The 24,319-nt window shown below is 42.0% G+C and overlaps 1 protein-coding gene across 2 annotated transcripts in view; it reads right to left on the bottom strand.

Annotated features, from left to right (window-relative positions):
• The window catches only part of apba2b (amyloid beta (A4) precursor protein-binding, family A, member 2b), a 74,155-nt gene extending 50,686 nt beyond the window's left edge, over positions 1 to 23,469 (bottom strand). For both annotated transcript variants that reach the window (XM_020478386.2, XM_020478392.2), the window contains exon 1: positions 23,342 to 23,469. The gene's annotated coding sequence lies outside the window, so the exon portion shown is untranslated. The remainder of the gene's footprint in view (positions 1 to 23,341) is intronic.
• Positions 23,470 to 24,319: the final 850 nt, after the last annotated feature.

The following is a 24,319-nucleotide window of genomic DNA, read 5'->3' as shown; positions in this document are numbered from 1 at the left end:
TGCTGTCTCTTATAGAAACACACCTCCCTCTGGCCAGATGTTTTCTGCATGATAAGCCTTGTGCCGACACATCCTTCCTCCCCTCAAGGCTTCAGGTGGCACTGGAAGTGATTTGCACATCGTATTGTTACTGAGACCCATTTTGATACGCCAACCTCGCAGAAGAGATTCCTTACACTAATCAGACCTAACACCACAGCACAGAGACGCTAATGTTATCTTACCACATCTTCCTATCCAGAGATAGCTTCTGTTCGTGCTCAGGCTGGAGTGCTGATTAAAGCTGGGCTGCTTCTTTGATGTCCTAAAACAGCCTGTCTCCCTTTACCAACATCAGATGATACTGAAGGGGAGAGGGTTTTCAAAATAAAACAACACCACCAGAGCAAACCAGACTGATCCCCTGGGCCCTCAGTTTAAAGTGACAGAATTGTTATCTGGGGTGTTTGTGCCTCCATCTTGGATACAGAAGCATAAGGGAATAGGTTTCCAGCATTCTAACAAGTTGCATCCTACTTTGCCTTCCAGGAGAGGTTGCCATCTGCAGCTATTGACAGTCTAGGTGGAAACAGGGCAGATTCTCCCACAAATCTTGACAAATGGCTGGAGTCACAAGCTGTGCCCGATAGGCTACTGTAGTAGAGTTCAGCCATTATAAATATCAGCCCCACATCCTGCCTGTGAAGGTACGCTTCCACATCCACATTCACATTCATGTTCCACTCCACAATTAGAGCCTAGAGAGGATCCATCCAGCTTCAGAGGGACAGTTAGTTTGTCAGGGGAGATGAGGAGGGAAGAGAAGGGATGACGAGAGCCTGCTGACAGCATGGAGAGCTGAGTGTTACTCAACGAGCATGTGGGAGATGCCATGACTATAGAGTGCTGATGTTCGCGGTCAGGCTGCCATCGTGGGTCCTCAGAGGCCACGCGGGCCCACTCCTGCTATTACCCCATGTCATAAACCCTGCCGGAGTCTGACAGACTATTCCTAACCAGCACACCTAAGTGTTGTTCTGTGCCCCCCTGCCCCCATGCCTGTGCCCATTGTTCAGCCATTTTAATTATCAACCATCATTTGGTTTAAGACAGGGTATAATTAAATCATTGTTATGTGTGGCACACATAAAAATCTAATCAAGAAAAATCTGATAAAGATCAATAACATTACTGCAGCAAATCTAAATGCTTTGGAGAACTGATAGTGCCAGAAGAAGCATTGCCAGATGATAAATGTATGAACAAGTAGCACCAAGCTGAGCGATCTACCAAACAATGCCCACGTTCCATCGGAGGATTAAATTGCTTTGAGCCAATAGTAAGCAGCGCTGTGTGACTCATCCTCCCAGGGGAAGACACAGTTTGCAGAAAAAAGACAGAGAGAGAAAACAACCAACTGTGCTTGTTACTGAGAACACAGTGCCAGTTAGGAGGCAGAGCAGAATATATTATCACCTCCTCTTCAGGTATTGGAAGTTTAGCTGGGACATTCCCTATGGTTTGCTCAACTTCTCTAGGCACAAAACAATCAGCACATTATCTCTGGCGACTGCAACGTGTCCTGCACATGCACACACATGCAATACAAACACACGAAAGCATGCAGACACACACACACACTCTCTCCTTTTCTCAGACAGATAAAGTGTCAGCAATACCACTGTCTCTCCCGCTCAGCCAGGCAGTCACATTGTGCTCTGGTTGCAGTATCATCTCATGCCCTGGGGCTCCGTTTGGTCCCAGAGGCCCCACTCACACTGCAGTACACTGCAGCTGCTACTTCTCTGCATAAGACCATTCAGATCGGTCGCTGGAGATGCCAACAAATGACACGTGTTCTGTTGATGGGAGGAGAGTTACCAACACCTGCAAAAACTCACAATCAATCGGAATGCATTATCTAGCAATAACCAAATACAGTACATTACTACAATACGGAAAACCAAAATACTGTGCCAAACTTACAGTATCAGTAGGCCTGTCAAATTTTTACATTTGACATGTGGTGAAAACATATAGCCTAATATAGTAGCTAGCTACAGATGTAGGATCTTAATTTGATCACTCCTTTGTTGATGAGAATTTTCCTACAAAGCAGGATATGCGTACTTGTAGTATATTCAAGGTTTAAAAAGTCTTCTAAAGTTTGTTATTTCCATTTAAAAATGTCAGACTTGACATACTTGCCCTAACATAAAATGTATCATCCCCTACAAAAAAATATCCATGAATTATAATCCACATAATAATTCAAATCAAATTGTATTTGTCACATGCGTCGTAAACAACAGGTGTGGACTAATAGTGAAATGCTTACTTACAGGCTCTTTCCAACAATGCAGAGAGAATGAAAATAGAGAAACAATTTAAAAGTAAAACAAGTAATAACAGATACACAATGAGTAACAATGACTTAGCTATATACACTGGGTGTACAAAATATTAAGAACAGCTATTTCCATGACATAGGGTGACCAGCTGAAAGCTATGATCCCTTGTTGATGTCACTTGTTCAATTTACATCAGTCAGTGTAGATGAAGGGGAGGAGACAGGTTAAAGAAGGATTTATAAGCCTTCGAGACAATTGAGACATGGATTGTGTATGTGTGCCACTCACAGGGTGAATGGGCAAGACAAAATACTGAAGTGCCTTTGAACGGGGTATGGTAATAGGTGTCAGGTGCACCGGTTTGTGTTAAAAACTATAAACACTGCTGGGTTTTTCAATCTCAACAGTATCCTGTGTGTATCAAGAATGGTCCAACCCCCAAAGGACATCCAGCCAACTTGACAACTGTGGGAAGCATTGGAGTCAACATGGGTTAGCATTCCTGTGAAACACTTTTTTGTGGTGTGGGGGCTGTGCTTTGGCAAAGTGGGTGGGGTTATATCCTTCCTGTTTGGCCCTGTCCGGGGGTGTCCTCGGATGGGGCCACAGTGTCTCCTGACCCCTCCTGTCTCAGCCTCCAGTATTTATGCTGCAGTAGTTTATGTGTCGGGGGGCTGGGGTCAGTTTGTTATATCTGGAGTACTTCTCCTGTCCTATTCGGTGTCCTGTGTGAATCTAAGTGTGCGTTCTCTAATTCTCTCCTTCTTTCTCTCTCTCGGAGGACCTGAGCCCTAGGACCATGCCCCAGGACTACCTGACATGATGACTCCTTGCTGTCCCCAGTCCACCTGGCCATGCTGCTGTTCCAGTTTCAACTGACCTGAGCCCTAGGACCATGCCCCAGGACTACCTGACATGATGACTCCTTGCTGTCCCCAGTCTACCTGGCCATGCTGCTGCTCCAGTTTCAACTTCCATCTGACTGTGCTGCTGCTCTAGTTTCAACTGTTCTGCCTTATTATTATTCGACCATGCTGGTCATTTATGAACATTGAACATCTTGACCATGTTCTGTTATAATCTCCACCCGGCACAGCCAGAAGAGTACTGGCCACCCCACATAGCCTGGTTCCTCTCTAGGTTTCTTCCTAGGTATTGGCCTTTCTAGGGAGTTTTTTCCTAGCCACCGTGCTTCTACACCTGCATTGCTTGCTGTTTGGGGTTTTAGGCTGGGTTTCTGTACAGCACTTTGAGATATCAGCTGATGTACGAAGGGCTATATAAATTAATTTGATTTGATTTGATTTGATTTGACACCTTGTAGACTCCATGCAATGCAATATTAGGAAGCTATTCCTAATGTTTGGTATACTCAGTGTACAAGTTTATGTTTAGGGGTACGAGGTAATTAAGGTAGTGTGGCAAAGAAGTGGGTCGAGTGATAAATGGCAGATAGGTGAGGGCAGAACTAATAATCGGGCTCTGCACTCTCACTAAAATGGCCATCCCGGTCAGAACTACAGATCACAAAATGTCCGACCGCCAAAACTACAATTCCCAGAGGCAATGGGAACGCTCAGAAGGTGGGGCCGACCCACAGATAAGAGGTCAAGACAAACCAGGAAGAGAGAGAGGAAGGGGCTGGGATGATCTGTGAACCATAGAGAAAGAGACAATATATATCAACTCGATTTACCGTATATGAGCAGGACTGTTTGGACTTACCTGTTGGCGTTTAGACCTGGCCCTACCGAGAACCTGATTCGTGTACCGAACCCTGCTATCCTTGACCCTGCCTGCACCAGGACGGAGAAACAAACACACAGGTACTGTCCTGTTCGAAATAACTCTCATTCTGGGGTGATTTTGGTGACAATCTCCCGCTAAATTTGTGACAAACTCTCCTAACCCTGAAGAGGTTTGTCACAGTAGATACAGTATGTACATATAACTAGAATTAGTGACATATCACATACGCTACTGCTATTGTTTACTGTGTCAAAACAGGTTAGTGCAAGAATGGTCAATGCAGATAGTTAACTTCTTATGGCTGGGGAGCGGTATTGAGTAGCTTGGGTGAATAATGTGCCCAGAGTAAACTGCCTGCTACTCAGGCCCAGAAGCTAAGATATGCTAAGATTTGGATAGAAAACACTCTGACGTTTCTAAAACTGTTAGAATGATGTCTGTGAGTATAACAGAACTCATAAGGCAGGCAAAAACCTGAGAAAAAAATCCAACCAGGAAGTGGGTAATCTGAGGTTTGTAGTTTTTCAACTCTGCCTATCCAAGATAGTGTAAATTTGGTCCAATTGCACTTCCTAGGGCTTCCACTAGATGTCATCAGTCTTTAGAACCTTGTTTCAGGCTTCTACTGTGAAGGGGGAAAGAATAAGAGCTGTTTGACTAAGAGGTCTGGCAGAATGCCATGAGCTCAGTCTCGTGCGCGCCTGTGAGAGCGACCTGTGTTTCCATTGCATTTCTAAAGACAAAGTAATTGTCCGGTTGGAGCATTTTTGAAGATTTATGTTAAAAACATCCTAAAGATTGATTCTGTACATCGTTTGACATGTTTCTACGAACTGTAATGGGAACTTTTTGACTTTTCGTCTGGACCTAGTGCTCGCGCCTCAATGAATTTGGATTTGTGAACTAAACGCGAGAACAAAAAGGAGGTATTTGGACAAATTATGGGCTTTATCGACCAAAACAAACATTTATTGTGGAACTGGGATTCCTGGGAGTGTATTCTGATGAAGATCAAAGGTAAGTGAATATATATAATGCTATTTCTGACTTCTGTTGACTCCACAACATGGCAGGTATCTGTATGGCTTGTTTTTGTGTCTGAGCGCTGTACTCAGATTATTGCATGGTGTGCTTTTTCCGTAAAGCTTTTTTGAAATCTGACACAGCGGTTGCATTAAGGAGAAGTATATCTATAATTCCATGCATAACACTTGTATCTTTTATCAATGTTTATTAAATCACCGGATGTTTTGGAAGCAAAACATTACTGAACATAAGGCACCAATGTAAAATGCGATTTTTGGATATAAATATGAAATTTATCGAACAAAACATACATGTATTGTGTAACATGAGGTCCTATGAGTGTCATCTGATGAAGATCATCAAAGGTTAGTGATTCATTTTCTTAATTTCAGCTTTTTGTGACTCCTCTCTTTGGCTGGAACAATGGCTGTGATTTTCTGTGACTAGGTGCTGACCTAACATAATCGCATGGTATGCTTTCGTCGTAAAGCCTTTTTGAAATCGGACACTGTGGTGGGATTAACAGAGTTTATCTTTAAAATAGTGTATAATACTTGTATGTTTGAGGAATTTTAATTGAGATTTATGTTTGAATTAGGCGCCCTGCACTTTCACTGGCTGTTGTCATATCGATCCCGTTAACGGGATTTCAGCCGTAAGAAGTTAAACAAATAGCTACCCGGACTAAATCATTTGCAGTCTTATGGCATGGGGGGGGGGGGGGGGTAGAAGCTGTTCAGGGTCCTGTTAGTTCCAGGCTTGGTGCATCGGTACTGCTTGTCATGTGGTAGCAGAAAGAACAGTCTCTGACATGGGTGGCTGGAGTCTAACAACTTTCAGAGCTTTCATCTGACACACTGGGAGCTTGGCCCCAGTGAAGTACTGGGCCGTCCGCACTAGAGGTTGATCGATTATGATTTTTCAACGCCGATACTGATTATTGGAGGACCAAAAAAAGCCGATATCGATTCAATCAGTCAATGTCTTCCATTGCTAAACTACCATTCCAGTATTTTACTTGCTATATTGTATTTACTTTGCCATCATGGCCTTTTTTGCCTTTACCTCCCTTCTCACCTCATTTGCTCACATTGTATATAGACTTGTTTATACTGCATTATTGACTGTATGTTTGTTTTTACTCCATGTGTAACTCTGTGTCGTTTTATCTGTCGAACTGCTTTGCTTTATCTTGGCCAGGTCGCAATTGTAAATGAGAACTTGTTCTCAACTTGCCTACCTGGTTAAATAAAGGTAAAATAAATAAATAAATAAAAATGTTTATATATATTTATATATTGTAATAATGACAATTACAACAACACTGAATGAACACTTATTTTAACTTAAATACATAAATAAAATCAATTTAGTCTCAAATAATGAAACATTTGGTTTAAATAATACAAAAACTGTGTTGGAGAAGAAAGTAAAAGTGCAATATGTGCCATGTAACAAAGCCAACGTTTTAAGTTCCTTTCTCAGAACATGAACATATGAAAGCTGGTGGTATCTTTTTTAACATGAGTCTTCAATATTCCCAGGTAAGACATTTTAGGTTGTAGTTATTATAGGACTATTTCTCTCTATGGCATTTGTTTTTTATATACCTTTGACAATTGGATGTTCTTATAGGCACTATAGTATTGCCAGCCTAATCTCGGGAGTTGATAGGCTTGAAGTCATAAACAGCGCTGTGCTTCAAGCGAAGAGCTGCTGGCAAACGCAGGAAAGTGCTGTTTGAATGAATGCCTACAAGCCTGCTACTGCCTACCACAGCTCAGTCAGACTGCTCTATCAAATCATAGACTTAATTATAATATAATAAACACAGAAATACGAGCCTTAGGTTATTAATATGGTCAAATCCGGAAACAAAATGTTTATTCTTTCAGTGAAATACGGAATCGTTCCGTGTTTTATAAAATGGGTGGCATCCCTAAGTCTAATTATGTAAAATTCTGTCAAATTACAGCCTTTGTTAAGAAGAAATAGTCTTCACACAGTTCGCAACGAGCCAGGTGGCACAAACTGCTGCATATACCCGGACTCGGCTTGCACAGAACGCAAGAGAAGTGACAATTTCCCTAGTTAATATTGCCTGCTAACATGAATTTATTTAAACTAAATATGCAGGTTTAAAAAAATATACTTGTGCATTGATTTTAAGAAAGGATTGATGTTTATGGTTAGGTACATTGGTGCAACGACAGTTTTTTTTCACGAATGCGCTTGTCAACTCTCCCATTTGGCGAAGTAGGCTGTGATTCAATGATAAATTAACAGGCACCACATTGATTATATGCAACACAGGACAAGCTAGTTAAACTAGTAATATCATCAACCATGTGTAGTTAACTAGTGATTATGTTAAGATGGATTGTTTTTTTATGAAGATAAGTTTGTTAGCTAGCAACGAACCTTGGCTCCTTGCTGCACTCGCGTAACAGGTGGTCAGCCTGCCACGCAGTCTCCTCGTGGAGTGCAATGTAATCGTCCATAATCGGTGTCCAAAAATGGCCATTACCGATTTGTTATGAAAACTTGAAATTGGCCATGCCATTTAATCGGTCGACCTCTAGTCCGCACTACCCTCTGTAGCACTTTGCGGTCAGATACCAAGCAGTTGCCACACCAAGCTGTGATGCAGCTAGTCAAGATGCTCTCAATGGTGCAGCTGTATCACTTTTTGAGGATCTGAGAGGTGTTCAGTCCCAGGATCCTTAGCTTAGTGATGAGTTGAGGGCACTATGGTGTTGACGCTGCGCTGTAGTCAATGAACAGCATTCTCACGTAGGTGTTCCTTTTGTCCAAGTGGGAAAGGGCAGTGTGGAGTGCAATAGAGATTATGTTGTTTTCATAACAATTTTTGGGCGCCAATTTGTCGATTTAATTTATATTTTTTTATACCTTTTTATTTAACTAGGCAAGTCAGTTAAGAACACATTCTTATTTTCAATGACGGCCGAGGAACGGTGGGTTAACTGCCTCGTTCAGGGGCAGAACGACAAATGTTCACCTTGTAAGCTCGGGGGAACCAATCATGCAACCTTACAGTTAACTAGTCCAACTCAATAATGACCTGCCTCTCTCTCGTTGCACTCCACAAGGAGACTGCCTGTTACGCGAATGCAGTAAGCCAAGGTAAGTTGCTAGCTAGCATCAAACTTATCTTATAAAAAACAATCAATCATAATCACTAGTTAACTACACATGGTTGATGATATTACTAGATATTATCTAGCGTGTCCTGCGTTACATATAATCTGACTGAGCATACAAGTATCTAAGTATCTGACTGAGCGGTGGTAGGCAGAAGCAGGCGCGTAAACATTCATTCAAACAGCACTTTCGTGCGTTTTGCCAGCAGCTCTTCATTGTGTGTCAAGCATTGCGCTGTTTATGACTTCAAGCCTATCAACACCCGAGATGAGGCTGGTGTAACCGAAGTGAAATGGCTAGCTAGTTAGCGCGCGCTAATAGCATTTCAAACGTCACTCGCTCTGAGCCTTTTAGTAGTTGTTCCCCTTGCTCTGCATGGGTAACGCTGCTTTGAGGGTGGCTGTTGTCGTTGTGTTGCTGGTTCGAGCCCAGGGAGGAGCGAGGAGAGGGACGGAAGCTACACTGTTACACTGGCAATACTAAAGTGCCTATAAGAATATCCAATAGTCAAAGGTTAATGAAATACAAAATGGTATAGAGGGAAATTATCCTATAATTCCTATAATAACTACAACCTAAAACGTCTTACCTGGGAATATTGAAGACTCATGTTAAAAGGAACCACCAGCTTTCATATGTTCTGAGCAAGGAACTGAAACGTTAGCTTTCTTACACATCTATTGCACTTTTACTTTCTTCTCCAACACTTTGTTTTTGCATTATTTAAACCAAATTGAACATGTTCCATTATTTACTTGAGGCTAAATTGATTTTATTGATGTATTATATTATTATATTGTATTATGTATTATGTATTATATTATGTATTGTATTATAGATGTATTATATTATTATAATATATTAAGTTAAAATAAGTGTTCATTCAGTATTGTTGTAATTGTCATGATTACAAATGAACAAATAAAAAATAAAAATTGGAGGATTAATCAGTTTTTTTGGTCCTCCAATAATCGGTATCGTATCGGGCGTTTAAAAATGGTAATCCATCGACCTCTAATAGAGATTGCGTCATTTGTGGATCTGTTGGGGAGGTATGTAGGTATGCGCCATGGAACCATTGGAGTGGTTCCAGGGTGTCTGGGATAATTATGTTTATGTGAGCCATGACCAACCTTTCAAAGCATTTCATGGCAACAGATGTGAGTGCTATGGGGCGATAGTCATTTAGACAGGTTACCTTGGCGTTTTACAGACCGAGTCAGGGAGATATTGAAAATGTCAGTGAAGACACTTGCCAGCTGGTAAACGCATGCTCTGAGTAGGTGTCCTTGTAATCCGTCAAGGTCACAATATTAATCTGTTTAACTAGGACTGGGCGATATCAAATTAAGTGGATTAATTAGAATTTGTTTTACGATATTCCAAACACATTTATCGCAAGATTCTAGGTTTTGTTATTTTTCGTTTTTATGAGTGTTTATGTCCGCTTGTTCTCGTGTTGTATTTTTGATCTCGTCTCTTTCGATCCTTCTGTGCTGTGTGCACCTCCTCATTTACACCAGAGATCTATATAAGGACGAGATGCACCTCTCCGCCCTCACAATGGAAGTTGTTTTCTCAAATCTGTCGTTCTGCCCCTGAACAAGGCTGTTAACCCACTGTTCCTAGGCCATCATTGAAAATAAGAATTCGTTCTTAACTGACTTGCCTAGTTAAATAAAGGTTAAAAAATAAATAAAAATGCATGAAGGCAGGCGACAAGCCTAGGTCTAAAATAAACCCATAGAAACGCATTTGGCTTCATTTATGGACTGAATGAAACCTTTCACTTCATCTATGGTTTACACACACATCAAGCCCCTCCCCTTGCCTCTCACGCCAACAAGTTGAATGATCACGTCATCCTCTCTGAACAAGCTGTTTCAACTCGCTACTCTCATTTGCAGAATCGGTCATAATGGACACCAAAACACATCGATACATTTTACTGTACTAGAGAACTTTTCTAACGATACCCTTTTCAACTATCAAATTGCATGCAGAGCAGATACTACTAAAAACAAGGGTATCAATGAACATTGATTCTGGAAAATGTATGTTCAGTTTGTCGCGCGCGGCATTAGGGTACCGCTGGCAGCATTTTAGCCAAAGACTGTTAAACTAGCTGTCTAGTCTGTTTTATAAATGTGCAATAAGCATAAAACACAATTATAAGGAATTGGCAACTTATTCTCATTCTGAGAAATAAGGTAAGCCACTTGATTACAACATCTGAACAAAAGTGGACAGGCTAACATGCTTTTCAAACAGTTGGAGACAGACAGAAGGGTGTGTTCATAACTATTCAAACTTGTTAGCTAGCAAATATATCAAAGTTGGCTAAACTTGATGTTGAAATATATAAGATTAGCCGGCTAATCACTAGCACGTGGGTTTGAGAGATTGTTGATGAGACCTGTGTTCATTCTCTATAGCCTAATGCCTGCTACAAGAAGTTAGTCATTATTAGTTAATGTGCATTATGCATGGTTCTAATTACATTTATAACCAAAAAGGGCATTTTCATAGACAGACTTGAAAGCCAGATCATTGATTATTGCAACAACAAAAAAAGCAGGTTAAACTATTTTGATAAAATAATGCAATTATTAGTGGGTCTTATGGTTGTAGAAGTCTTATATTTAGCCTAGGTATAACTTCACATGCCCTTATTTCATTAGATTATTGCTGACTGTTTGAAATGCAGTGTATATTAACTTTAATTGTAAAACCATGCTTATCTAGAGATTTCATATATTTGAGTCGTCAATAAGTTTGAAAAGTTTGAACCATAATCGCCCATCCCTATGTTTAACCTGTTTCCAAATTTCCTGTTGCTAACAGGTTATTTTCCTGCTGTAGCAAACTGGCTCAAATTAAGATTCTACATCTGTACATGGTTGAACATATCATATATTGTCCTTAGGAAGTGATGACTGTAGTATGAGTCAGTGTAGTAGCTTCTCAGTGTGTGCTAACAGTGCAGTGTATTTGCCCTTCTTATCCATTTTGTTAAAGGTGACAGAGAGGTTGTGTTGATCCTCTACCAGTGTTCTGCAGACAATGTTAAGTCCCTACAATAGGCTGCGGTGTGGGTGACCCCTCTAGGAGATAAGACATTGAGGAGCACACTGCTGTCTGCCAATAACTCCTCTTAGCTGAATCATATGCCAGGAGCTGACATCCATTAATGTTACATTACACATCCTCTATGCTCGTTGATCTCTGCCATAACACTTAGTCCACTCCATTAGATTCTTCAAACAAATCACAGGAACATATGCAATCAGCCATCATTAATTACACACACAGGGCTTCAATTGCTCTGCATGCACAGAAATATTCTCCATTCTAAAATGGATGAATAAGTGAAAGTACACTATCCTCTACATAAGGCCTGACTCAGAACATAGACATCTCTGCAGTCCAGAGGAAAGCACACACACACACCAGGTGAGGTCCAGAAGGAAATCTATTCCATCGATCTCCTCTAACCTCTCCCTTACAGCAGACGATTCATTTTAAAAGGATTGCTAAGCTTTTCCAAGGCCACTTTACACCCAATCAACCTTTTTACAAGGTTTCCCACCTCCTGAGATGCCTTGCCCTTGCATCCCAAAGCAATCATTGGACTCTTCTCTATATTGTAGACACATATCGGCAGCAATCAGCGGGAAAGGAAATGAAAGGGATTGAGGCAAGAACTACGATAAACACACGGTTATCGGTCAAAATAATACGCATTCACCTCTAGATGTATTCCCCTTAGCGCTACGGTATATACATGGCCAGGCAGTATGACTCTGCGACACCAGGTAAGACATTATAGAGGTTAGAGGCTGGCTATTAACATCTTGCTCGAGCGAATGTGATCAGAATTAAACCAGGGGTGACATACAGGTCAGGTAAGTTCAACGCTGTAAGTGCTGACACTAGAACTTGTAATATTATTTCAGTCACCATCTCTTCCCTTCAAAACGCCTTCTCTTAATTCCCTCATTAGAATGCATGAGCTGGCATCTTCACCGTGGCAAAAACAAAGCAAGGTTATTCTGATTGGATACTAAGGAGCACTACGAAGAATGCCCAGTCAAGAAGTGCCACCTTTCTTGTTCAACACTCGTCCTCATATTTCAACTATCTTACTTCAGCACAGAAGACAGTTCTGTGTCAGCTCTACCCTCCTGTCTCCCCCTCTATTAGTCAGCAGAGTTTGCTAACTGATACACATGACGAGTCAGTAGGAGGGCATATAAATTACAGCACCGCAAGCGAAGCTGAGACTCTGTGTTGCCTCTCAGTGAGACTTCTGAGCAGGAGAGAGAGAATAACATTGGCTGAGGCACTTTAAAAAAAATTTAGCTGGGCAAGTCAGTTAAGAACAAATTGTTATTTTCAATGACGGCCTAGGAACAGTGGGTTAACTGCCTGTTCAGGGGCAGAACGACAGATTTGTACCTTGTCAGCTCGGGGATTTGAACTTGCAACCTTCCGTTTACTAGTCCAACGCTCTAACTACTAGGCTACTCTGCCGCCCCAACTTAAGTCAGACCTAAAACCCCTAGAATCCTATATCTTTAAAAATGTTGTTACAAATAATTACTTCTGCGAGAAAGACATGCCTCTGTCTGACTTTTCAATTGATATTCATTTATTCCCAACCACAGCGACACGTCAGATACGTACAGTAGCAAAATAAATGCATAACATTTGTTCAGTCAAAACTTAACAGAGATGGAATACATCAATTTGATGTGATGCAGAGTTGACATAAAAATAAACATTTGTGCATATTTGTTATCATCCATCTTTGTTTCTACTCTACCATTACATCCCCTTTGCCATTACATACTCTGATAGGAGTGTTTTAACCCTAGTCATTACAACGAATGAATCTGAGAAAAGGCAGTTAACCCACTGTTCCCCGGGCGCCGAAGACGTGGATGTCGATTCAGAGGGGTGGGTTAAATGTGGAAGACACATTTCAGTTGAATGCATTCAGATGTACAACTGACTAGGTATCCCCCTTTCCCATATCAGGACCCCTAATGTCATCTGGGGTTTTGTTGTGTCTGCTGTTTGTCATCCTTCAACATGTGACACTCCATCTGTGTGACAATTCAGGGGATATCTGTCTGCCCATCGTCCCAGTGAGGAACCTAATGATATTTCACCAGACTGTAGTTCAAAGCAGCTGTTCCACCAGGATATCAGATACAACACAATGTGTTTACAACTGACTCCAGAAAGGAACTGTCCAAGGTGCTGAACAGCATACAGATAACAAGGTGCACTTCATAAGCAGGACTATTGACGAAGCAAAAATGTACATTCATGTTTCATCACGTTTTGTACTATGATACCTAGCACAAATGAAATCTCTGAAATATTTGGTCAAACAAAATGTCTACATATTTCTAGCTATGCCATCACTACCCAGATATAACAGATCACATTCAGATGGGTGTAAGGGCTAGATGTCTGAGGAGCTTAGTCCATACTGGCAGTCTGTCTTGTGAAGGCATGCCCCCCCCCCCCTTCCTCTTGCTTACTCATTCTTCATCCCTCTCTCTTTCTCTCCCACCCTAGCTTTCTCTCTTATGGTTTTGAAAGATATCAAACTAAATTGGATTCTATTTGAAGGCAGCAGCACAGTGTCCTCACATGAAATATACATCTATATCCTTTAAAAGAGTCTAAGCCAGGATGGAGTAGACGGAAGGACATGAAAATAGCTGTGCAGCGACGCTCCCCATCCAACCTGACAGAGTGAGAGGATCTGCAGAGAAGAATGGGAGAAACTCCCCAAATACAGGTGTGCCAAACTTGTAGCATCATACCCAAGAAGACTTGAGGCTGTAATCGCTGCCAAAGGTGCTTCAACAAAGTACTGAGTAAAGGGTCGGAATAGTTGTGTAAATATGATATTTCAGTCATATAAAACATTTACATTTGCAAACATTTCTAAAATCCATTTTAGAATAAGGCTGTAACGTAACTGTGGAGAAAGTAAAGGGGTTTGAATACTTTCCAAATGCACTGTACTTCCAGATAAGGGTCATATATGGAAGGGTCATATTGGTGTGTAGCCCAAACGCTACAAACAGGTGGGCAGATCGGCTGTACCGACTTCAGACGAGCCCCAAGTCTCGCTCGCTCTCTTTCTCTTTCTCTATGCCATAGATCAAACTCCCTCAGCTGGTGTTTCTAAATTAAATCCATCATGGCATTGATTAACCATCATTCGAAATGTCTCAAACTGCCATAGATAAAAGAGCTACTGCAGTTTTTTAGATACACATCAAATTCAATTGCAGGCTAGCCCTTTGCTGTGTAACATATCAATGTTAAATCAAAACTTAAAATAAGTAAATGTTTTCATGGCTGCTGTAGAGAGAGAGATGGAGAGCAATCCAGCTGTGTGGCAGTGTATTGTAGCAGATAGCCGCAGCCCTCTCTCCATCTAAATGTTAATGTCATGCAATCCTCCCAGAAACACAGCGGCTAATGAGCAGGTCCACTGAATACAGTCAAGCCAAAAGTAGGAATAATGACATCGTAGGAAGCACAAAGACGAAGGTGGGCTTTGTTGACCCACAACCAGCGGTGTAAAGTACTTAAGTAAAAATACAACTTAAGTCGTTTTTTGGGGTGTGTACTTTACTCTACTATTTATATTTGTGACAACTTTTACTTTTACTTCACTACATTCCTAAAAAAATGTACTTTTTACTCCATACATTTTCCCTGACAACAAAAAATGCTTCCATACATTTTTAATGCTTAGCAGGACAAGAAAATGGTCCAATTCACACACTTATCAAGATAACATCCCTGGTCTTCCCTGCTACCTCTGATCTGGTGGACTCACTAAACACAAATGCTTCATTTGTAAATGATGTCTGAGTGTTGGAGTGTGCCCCTGCCTAAAAATGGTGCAGTCTGGTTTGCTTTATGAAAGGAATTTGAAATTATTCATACTGTTACATTTACTTTTGATACTTAAGTATATTTAAAACCAAATACTTTCAGACTTTTACTCAAGTAGTATTTTACTGGGTGACTCACTTATGAGTCCTTTTCTATTAAAAGGTATCTTTACTTTTACTCAAGTATGACAATTGGGTAGTTTTTCCACCACTGCAGCAATGTACAGGACGACTGGAAATAGGTATAGCAAGGTCACACACACACACACCTGCAACCTCACTATGCCCACCTACATAGAATGTAATAACCTAGCATACTACATACTGTAGGCCTACAAATTCCCAAGGACAAATAGAAGTAGACATACATGCTAACTACTATGAGAAACAAGAGTATGTAGATAACAGGGACTTTCAGACTGGATGTATGCAGAAGCTAAAGTTTTTCTCACACTTATCACAAAGCTGCCGTCACTACTAATGATAAATGAGGCCTCTCTAGGCTACAGCCCCCCCCAGTTACTTTACAAAAGAAAGAATCGAACCGAGATGAAAGAGTAATATGGATTGTTGATCTGCATGCTTTTAGTTCCACGCTTTGCTCAATTTGAAGGTGTTTTGAAGGCACAGGAGAATTCTCCTTGCCTCCCTCTTGGGGTGTTAATAAGCTTTCCTTTAGTGCCACCCATGATTTATACAGGCGTGAATGGGGCTTTCTCTAGGGGCTTCAAGGTTTTTCTTTGTTGCCAATTTTGCTTTTTCCAAAAGGTGGCTCCATTCAGCCTCTGAAAGTCTGTGTAATTGGGTTTAGTTCATTTAAATGCTAATGTCCTGGGATCTGGAAATGACATGCAGATATCACCTCATTGATTCTGAGAGACACCAGCTCGCCATTGACATAATGTCTAGAGATTTGAATCAGGGCTCCTTAAAAGCTCAGATAACTCAACAGAAGCATTCGTTCCGCCTACATGACACAGATATACTTGCCGATAAAACCAGCAAATAATATAATGTGCTAGGGTTGTGACGCGGTCAAAAATCATGACAGTCTTCATCCATAACCGACGGTTATACGGTAACTGTGTCAGCCCTATAATGTACTGTAGTTAACAACATGTAAAATGGAGTTAAAGGACTGGTTCACTAAATGGCATGTTATAGAAGGGTACAAACACCTTTTCGGCGATTTCATTTGTTTTTGAGAAATTTACCCCAGTCGCAATAGACTTCCTCGTTGCTCCTTGTGCATTGTGGGGGCGTTGAAAAACAAGAACGCACCAAAAACGTTATTTTAGAAAGACACTTTATAGTGATGCAGGTCTTTAGACGTTGTACACATGAAATTGTGTCATTCAGAACTTTACCCGCATTTAATAGATTTGTTTTTATTCTGTTGCAACTCAAGCAATAACTCTCCCGTCCACTCTAGCAGCAGGCTACACGGAGAATGACCCAGCTGGGTAGGGGAAACAGCTTAAGTCACACAAAGAGGAATATAGCCTCGAGGATAAGGTTCAGTAGGGAAACAATGTCATGTGTACAACATCTAAAGACCTACATCGATATACTGACAGTGTGTCCGTTTCTAAAAGAACTTACAGTATTTGGGTGTTTTTTGTTCATGTTTTTTTTTTTTGCACACCCCCACACTGCACAATGTGCGACGAGGAAGTCTATCTGGGGTATGTTTCCCAAAAAACAAGTGATGATTTCTAGTGTATAACACAATTTCTACACCCTTCTACTGTATAACACGCCATTTACATCAAAAATAGAAATGCACTTCAGAAATAATGAACTAACTCTTTAAGATGATAATTTAGTACGGGTTTCAAAGTGATACAATACATAGCCTACGTAAAATAGACGCTCGTCTATATTCTCACTCCACACAGTGTGTGACTCTCTCCTGGTGTATGGCATAACCTCGTTTCTCTAAAGATTAAAAGTGCCATGTCCTGGTAGCCTTGGCCCTTAAACACTGAAATAAATGTCTCAGCATTCAATCAGCACACTCAGCAAAGCCTATATGACCCAATGCCCTCCTGGTATATGAGGACTGTCAGACATCCACATCTCTCATAGCTGAAAACCATTTCATCTGGGTCATCCACCAGGGCTAGAGGTCACTGACGAGACAGACCAAATCTCCTCCAGCAGCACACGTTCATACTTCACACTCGGCCGGGCGTCGGGAAGAGCAGGTGGGTGTGATTGCGTTCAGTGTGACGCCAGCAACAGACGGAAGGGAAATAACTGTGGCAGGCAAGCAGTGTACAACGGTTATTGACAGAGGAGCAGGAGCATGAGGAGGAACATGCTCTCTACAAGAGACCGATATGAGTCACACACACTGTGGGAGTTATTCACAGGCGGGGGGCTGGCTCTCTCCATTTTCCCTCTGCCAGGAAACTGCTCAGCGCACATCAAACGGCTTTCCACCCTAGCTATGAAACCCTCAAAGGCCGAATATCAGAGTGCTCCTCATTTCTCATCCCTGCAGATAAACAGCACACTTTAAAGAAGGCGTCGGATTTTGAAGGATGATGGTTACAAATGATCAACGAGAAGGGTGTTGAATCAATATGCCACTAACCAAGCCAGCCTCGACTGCCTTGGGCCCTCTCTGTCCTCAACACAAAGTAAAAGATCTGGAGGGGAGACCTCTAGTCTCAGATATCACGACTTGGTACTAAGTCATCCTTCCTGCTATGACTTTGATTGAACAATCAAACCTCTATGTGGACCAAGAAATGATTTCCCCTTGAAGAGCCCCATCATTCATTAGACTAGACCGTGCTAACTGAACACCTGGTGGGTAAGGAAGGGTAAATGCGGTGTCTAAAAATACGGAACCGGCGTCCCTCCCATCCCTCCACAGCAGGTAGGTCAGGTGGCCCTGCTAATTACCTAATCTTCCTAGCAGGGCATAATGGTGGCTGCCATCATCACTCACTAACCACTAGAGCATTTGAAAAAAACGCCTGATGACTTGCTGTTTTTAACTTCGCTTTTATATTAATGAACATCAGTGCCTCAAGACAAATATATAGCCACAAGCTTCAGTTTTTGAATGAACAATTCTGAATAAATAAATAATCCTACTTTGAGTTCTTTAAATGATGTTCCAAAGTTGTATTTCTCTGTTCACTTTCAGCATTAGAATGAGATAGCGAAGGAGCAGAGTATTCTGAAGCCATCACACAGCATGGTATGACTAAGGGTGGGCTCGATGTTGACGGAGATCCCCAGCAAAATTCAGCAAAATGTTTTTTAGAAACATGAAAGATTGTAATCACACAGCTTGTCCCTGTGATGCAACGACTTCAAGAAAACACGGAAATCCCCTTTCCAACATACACGTCCTGATGACATACTACAACCATCCTGGCAATTGAAAGCCCACACCAATCCCATGAAATTCAAGAACATTTTAAACTGTGGACAAGCAACTACACAAAGTGGCCATGTGATGGAATCCCCCTAAACAGTTCAGCTATTCTGAAAGGAAGGAAATACATGGGGCCATACAGGGATGTTTTAGAGTGTAAAAAGCTGTCACAATGCCACGAGATCAAAGAGTAGCCTCTGACTATACTCTCCTCATCCCAAATTCACAGCCACATCTCTCATAACACAGTCATAGCACACGGCTGACAGCTCTCCTGCAGGGTTAACATCCTGTACTAAAGGAACATTACCACAGGTTTAAAACGTCAGCTCACAGACACAATTCACACAGAGGTGTCTATTACTGAGTCACTGGCTTACTGGTGCTCTTGCATGCCGTCCCTAGGAGGGGTGTGTCACTTGAGTGGGTTGAGTCACTGACGTGATCTTCATGTCCGTGTTGCCCCGTAAGTTGGTGGTTTGAAGATATCCCTCTAGTGGTGTGGGGACTGTGCTTTGGCAAAGTGGGTGGGTTTATATCCTGCCTGCTAGGCCCTGTCTGGGGGTATTGCCGGACGGGTCCACAGTGTCTCCCGACCCCTCCTGTCTCAGCCTCCAGTATTTATGCTGCAATAGTTGTGTCGGGGGCTAGGGTCAGTCTGTTATATCTGGAGTATTTGTCCTGTGTGAATTTAAGTATGCTCCCTCTAATTATCTCTCTCCCGGAGGACCTGAGCCCTGGGACCATGCCTCAGGACTACCTGGCCTGATGACTCCTTGCTGTCCCTAGTCTGCCGGGTCGTGCTGCAGCTCCCGTTTCAACTGTTTTGCCTGCGGCTATGGAACAATGACCTGTTCACCGGACATGCTGCCTTGTCCCGGAACTGCTGTTTTCCACTCTCTCCTCTACAGCACCTGTTGTCTCGAACTCTGAATGCTTGTCTATGAAAAGCCAACTGACATTTAATCCTGAGGTGCTGACCTGTTGCACCCTCTACAACCACTGTGATTATTATTATTTGATCCTGCTGGTCATCTGTGAACGTTTGAACATCTTAGCCATGTACTGTTATAATCTCTACCTGGCACAACCAGAAGAGGACTGGCCACCCCTCATAGCCTGGTTCCTCTCTAGGTTTCTTCCTAGGTTCCTGCCTTTCTAGGGAGGTTTTCCTAGCCACCGTGCTTCTACATCTGCATTGCTTGCTCTTTGGGGTTTTAGGCTGGGTTTCTGTATAGCACTGTGACATTGGCTGACATTGAGGTGTCTGTGTGTCAAATATAAAATATATTTTTTTGCTACTTTCTGAGCCAGGTTACAAATCACGAAAATGGTTCACCTGGATTGCTATCTAAAAATCTGATCACAAAGACTGTTTTAACCAAATTACTTCTGAGCAGTAGTTCATTTATTTTGAGATAGCATATGACATTTAAATGATCTGAAAACAGAAAAGCTACTGATAAAGGTTTCCTTTTGTACTGCTACAAAAATACACTAATGTTCCAGGCAGTAATACCATGCAATAACTGGGGTAGTAATTGTCATCTCTCAAATGAGTTCCTACATTAATCAACTCTCAAACGGATTTCCTTGGGAGCGTTGCAGGCTGAGAGACGTGCCTAGAAGCACCACAAGAGGCAGTAGAGAGAGTTCTCCAACCTTCAACACATCTGATCTTGGACACAACCCGCCAGGGGGCAACTGACTGGCCTTGAACATCATTATCCTACATGACTGGCTTGCAAAGAAATTAAAGGACACATCATAAACAGCTGTCTGTGACAGTAGCTTTTGAGGTGAAAACGGTTCTGTTCAAACATAACATTTGAATTAGGCTACTATGAAGACGTAGCTTGCGCCTGTCATTCACAGGACCCCAGCCGAATCTAATTATCTTATCTTGATTAAGTGTCCAGTATAATGCTGTAAATATGGTAATAGCCATTTATCTGAAAAAACAGAGATCAAGCCTTATCTGATTCGCTTGTCCCAGTCATAATAATCATCAGCCTGAGCAGAAGGGAAACAAGATCCAAGTACAACCTCTCTCTTGGCTCTCTCTCATCCGCAAGAGTCCAATTTAGAATTCTCCTGCTGCTGCATGAATAGCATCCCAGCAGGCTGCTGCGACACAGTGTTTGTCCTTCAGCTCCTGTGGCACACATAAAACAGGAACGAGCAGAGGGGCACCCTCTCTGACGGCTGGGAGAGGGGAGAGGGTCAGGAGAAGGCGGGCCGCCAGGCGCCAGCCAGCCAGAACGTGGAGCTGGTCTCGGACACGGAGTGAGCCCACCTGCTGGGGACCGAGGTGCCTCCAGAGCCGCACACCTTGCCCCAGCGGGCCATTTTAAAACCGGACACCTGCTCTAGGACAGAATGGCCATTTACAAAGTAGAATTTCCAAATGTGAATGTAACGTCACAATAAAGTGCAAGTATTATCACGCAAATGTTATTCGGGCACAGACGTTAATTCAATGTCTATTCCACGTTAGTTCAACGTAATTACATTGAAATGTGGAAACCACGTTGATTCAACCAGCACAGTGGGTATTATGTAAAACAACCCCAAAAAATGTTCGTATTTATTCATCTTTAAAATCAGTCATCATGTTACTGTAATCTAATTTACAGTCATCCTGAAAGCAAGATACACAACATGACCAAAGGTATGTGGACACCTGCTCGTCGAACATCTCATTCCAAAATCATGGGACATGGAGTTGGTCCCCTCTTTGCTGCTATAACAGCCTCCATTCTTCTGGGAAGGCTTTCCGCTAGATGTCAGAACATTGCTGCGGGGACTTGCTTCCATTCAACCACAAGAGCTTTAGTGTGGTTGAGCACAGATGTTGGGCGATTAGTCCTGGCTCGTAGTCGGCATTCCAATTCATCCCAAAGGTGTTTTATGGGATTGAAGTCAGGGTTCTGTGCAGGCCAGTCAAGTTCTTCCACACCGATCTCGACAAACCATTTCTGTATGGACCTCGCTTTGTGCATGGGGGCATTGTCATGCTGAAATAGGAAAGGGCCTTCCCCAAACTGTTGCCACAAATTTGGAAGCACAGAATCGCCTAGAATGTCATATGTTGTAGCGTTACGATTTCCCCGCACTGGAACTAAGGAGCCTAGCCCGAACCATGAAAAACAGCCCCAGACCATTATTCCTTCTCCACCAAACTTTACAGATGGCACTATGCATTGGGGCAGGTAGTGTTCTCCTGGCATCCGCCAAACTCAGATTTGTCCGTCGGACTGCCAGATGGTAAAGCGTGATTCATCGCTCCAGAGTCCAATAGCGGCGAGCTTGACACCATTCCAGCCGACGCTTGGCATTGCACATTGATCTTAGGCTTGTATGCAGCTGCTCGGCCACAGAAACCCATTTCATGAAGCTCCCGTCGAATAGTTATTGTGCGGACATTGCTTCCAGAGGCAGTTTGGAACTCGGTATTGAGTGTTGCAACCGAGGACAGAAGATGTTTACGCGCTAGGCGCTTCAGCACTCTGCAGTTCCGTTCTGTGAGCTTGTGTGGCCTACCACTTCGACTGAGCCATTGTTGCTCCTAGACGTTTCCACTTCACAATAACAGCACTTACAGTTGACCGGGGCTTTTCCGGGGCTTTTCTATGGAGATTGTATGGCTGTGTGCTCGATTTTTATGCACCTGTCAGCAACAGGTGTGGCTGAAATAGACGAATCCAGTCATTTGAAGGGGTGTCCACATATTTTTGTATATATAGTGTATATGAAAAAAACATCAAGGCCTTCATTAAAATTTGTATTGAGCTAAGACTGACATCAAACCCCTAAGGCAAAAATTCCAAACATCCTGTCATCAAGCTGTCATCTGTGTCATCTCACAATTCAACAGTCTTGAAGCAGTTATAATTCCTACCAAGCCTGACTAAAGGACAATCAAAATGTAATCAGAGCATGGTTTGGTCTAATTTAAAGGCCAATTTCAGATTTAGTTGGGCTTGCTTTTATGTAGGCTTTCAAATACATTTCTTTCAATATGCAGCAGCATCAGACAGACCAGACATGAGTTGACTCCACTGAGCTTACCAACCCTGACATGTCTCCTTGAGTTTCTATAGAACAACACACCAAAAACAATTACAGTGAGTGTGTTGTCTGCTCTGTCCTCTTGTATGGCTAGATCTGGAACTGAGTGGTACACAACAGACAAAGGAAAACAACCCCAAGAGCATCAAAAGCAGACAGTTTTCATTAGCAGTCCATTTTTTTGTTCATGAATAATGGAGCTGGTGTGTGAGAGTGAGAGGACATAGATCACCTTACAATTACACAAGTCAACAAAATACTTTTTTCAAGATTTATCAATGGCTAATGTACTTTATTGCACAGCCTGCTACAATTATGACAACATCTGAAGTAGATGTGGCCACAGAATGTTTTTCTCCATATAACACCATGATTTTCAGATACAATTTTGACAATACATTTGTACAGATTAGATTTATATTCCCAGCATTTAAGCAAAGGAGAATGCAGCGTGTATTGGATAATTAGACACATTTACCCGCATTAAAAGTGTGTCGAACAGGCGGTTAAAAATCCATATTGGTGAATGCGCTAGTTGCAGATGATGAGCCTATGCCATGGTTGCTGTCTTCAAAAGATGCTCTAGGAATAATGGACCAAAAAACACCTTTCTTTTCGACACACCGGTAATGATGAATCAAGCATTTCTTTGTAGATAAATGAAGGCCACACTATCTTACCTGCTGAATTCAACGTTTGTTCTTCGGTCGCTCAAGTCACCTCCCTTTCAGAATTGTGAAAGCTGATGATGCTTCCAAGACACTTGCACGGGATCAGATTACATCGAGAGAAAGCGACCAGCCCCGGAATCTGAAAAATAGAAGTACCAGTTGAAGCGGCCCCGGAACGTGTATAAAGACCCCCACTGCAGTTCTCCCCATTGGGTTTCCCACAGAGTTTGTGAAACACTTGTGTTTCTCCGGTCGTTACCATGGAGTGGCGGCAACCAGAGGCGATAGACTCGAACCCCACCCAGTCACCGAGAATGAAAAAATATTGGTTTACAAAAGAGTGCAGTGCGACCCATGATACAAAACATAATTGGCCATCCTATTTATTTTTTGTTGGTCACAGTTAATTGGCTATAGATTTGCGTTTAGCCTAACATAAATCATGCATGGACGAGAGAAAGAAAACCTCTGAATCATATTCTCTGCACTTTTCAAATCACTTGCATGCAGTGGCGGTTCTAGCTTGTATGGCTCCCTGGGCGAACCCCACCTTCAGGGCGCCCCCGCCCCCCCAAAAGCACCATTCTGCACTAACTGTAATTTTTATTCAGACATTTGGAACAACACAAATAAATAACCATAACATTTAAAACCATGTAACTTTAAAAATATACACAAAAATAAGACTCATAAATATCAAAAATAAGTTACAAAGACAAATAAATCAACACATTTGTTTCTGGCACTAGAGCATCAATACATTACCCATTCCCCCAACACTGTCAACTAAGAGTCAAGACTAAATCAATTGACCTTGATGGTGTGCAGACTGGTTTTATATTATTAACAATTTTGCACAAACCAGAAAAAAATGCAACAATATGTCTGTGAAACTATATATTCACAGTATTATGAATGAATTGTGGTTTATTTGGTAGCATTTCGTAGTGTGAATTAATTTTTCTCATTGCATTAGAACTGTACAAA

The sequence above is a fragment of the Oncorhynchus kisutch genome, linkage group LG3 (genome assembly GCF_002021735.2).
Source record: "Oncorhynchus kisutch isolate 150728-3 linkage group LG3, Okis_V2, whole genome shotgun sequence".
Taxonomy (NCBI): domain Eukaryota; kingdom Metazoa; phylum Chordata; class Actinopteri; order Salmoniformes; family Salmonidae; genus Oncorhynchus; species Oncorhynchus kisutch.
The sequence above is the reverse complement of the archived record's forward strand: the minus strand, read 5'-3'. Positions and strand labels throughout refer to the sequence as shown.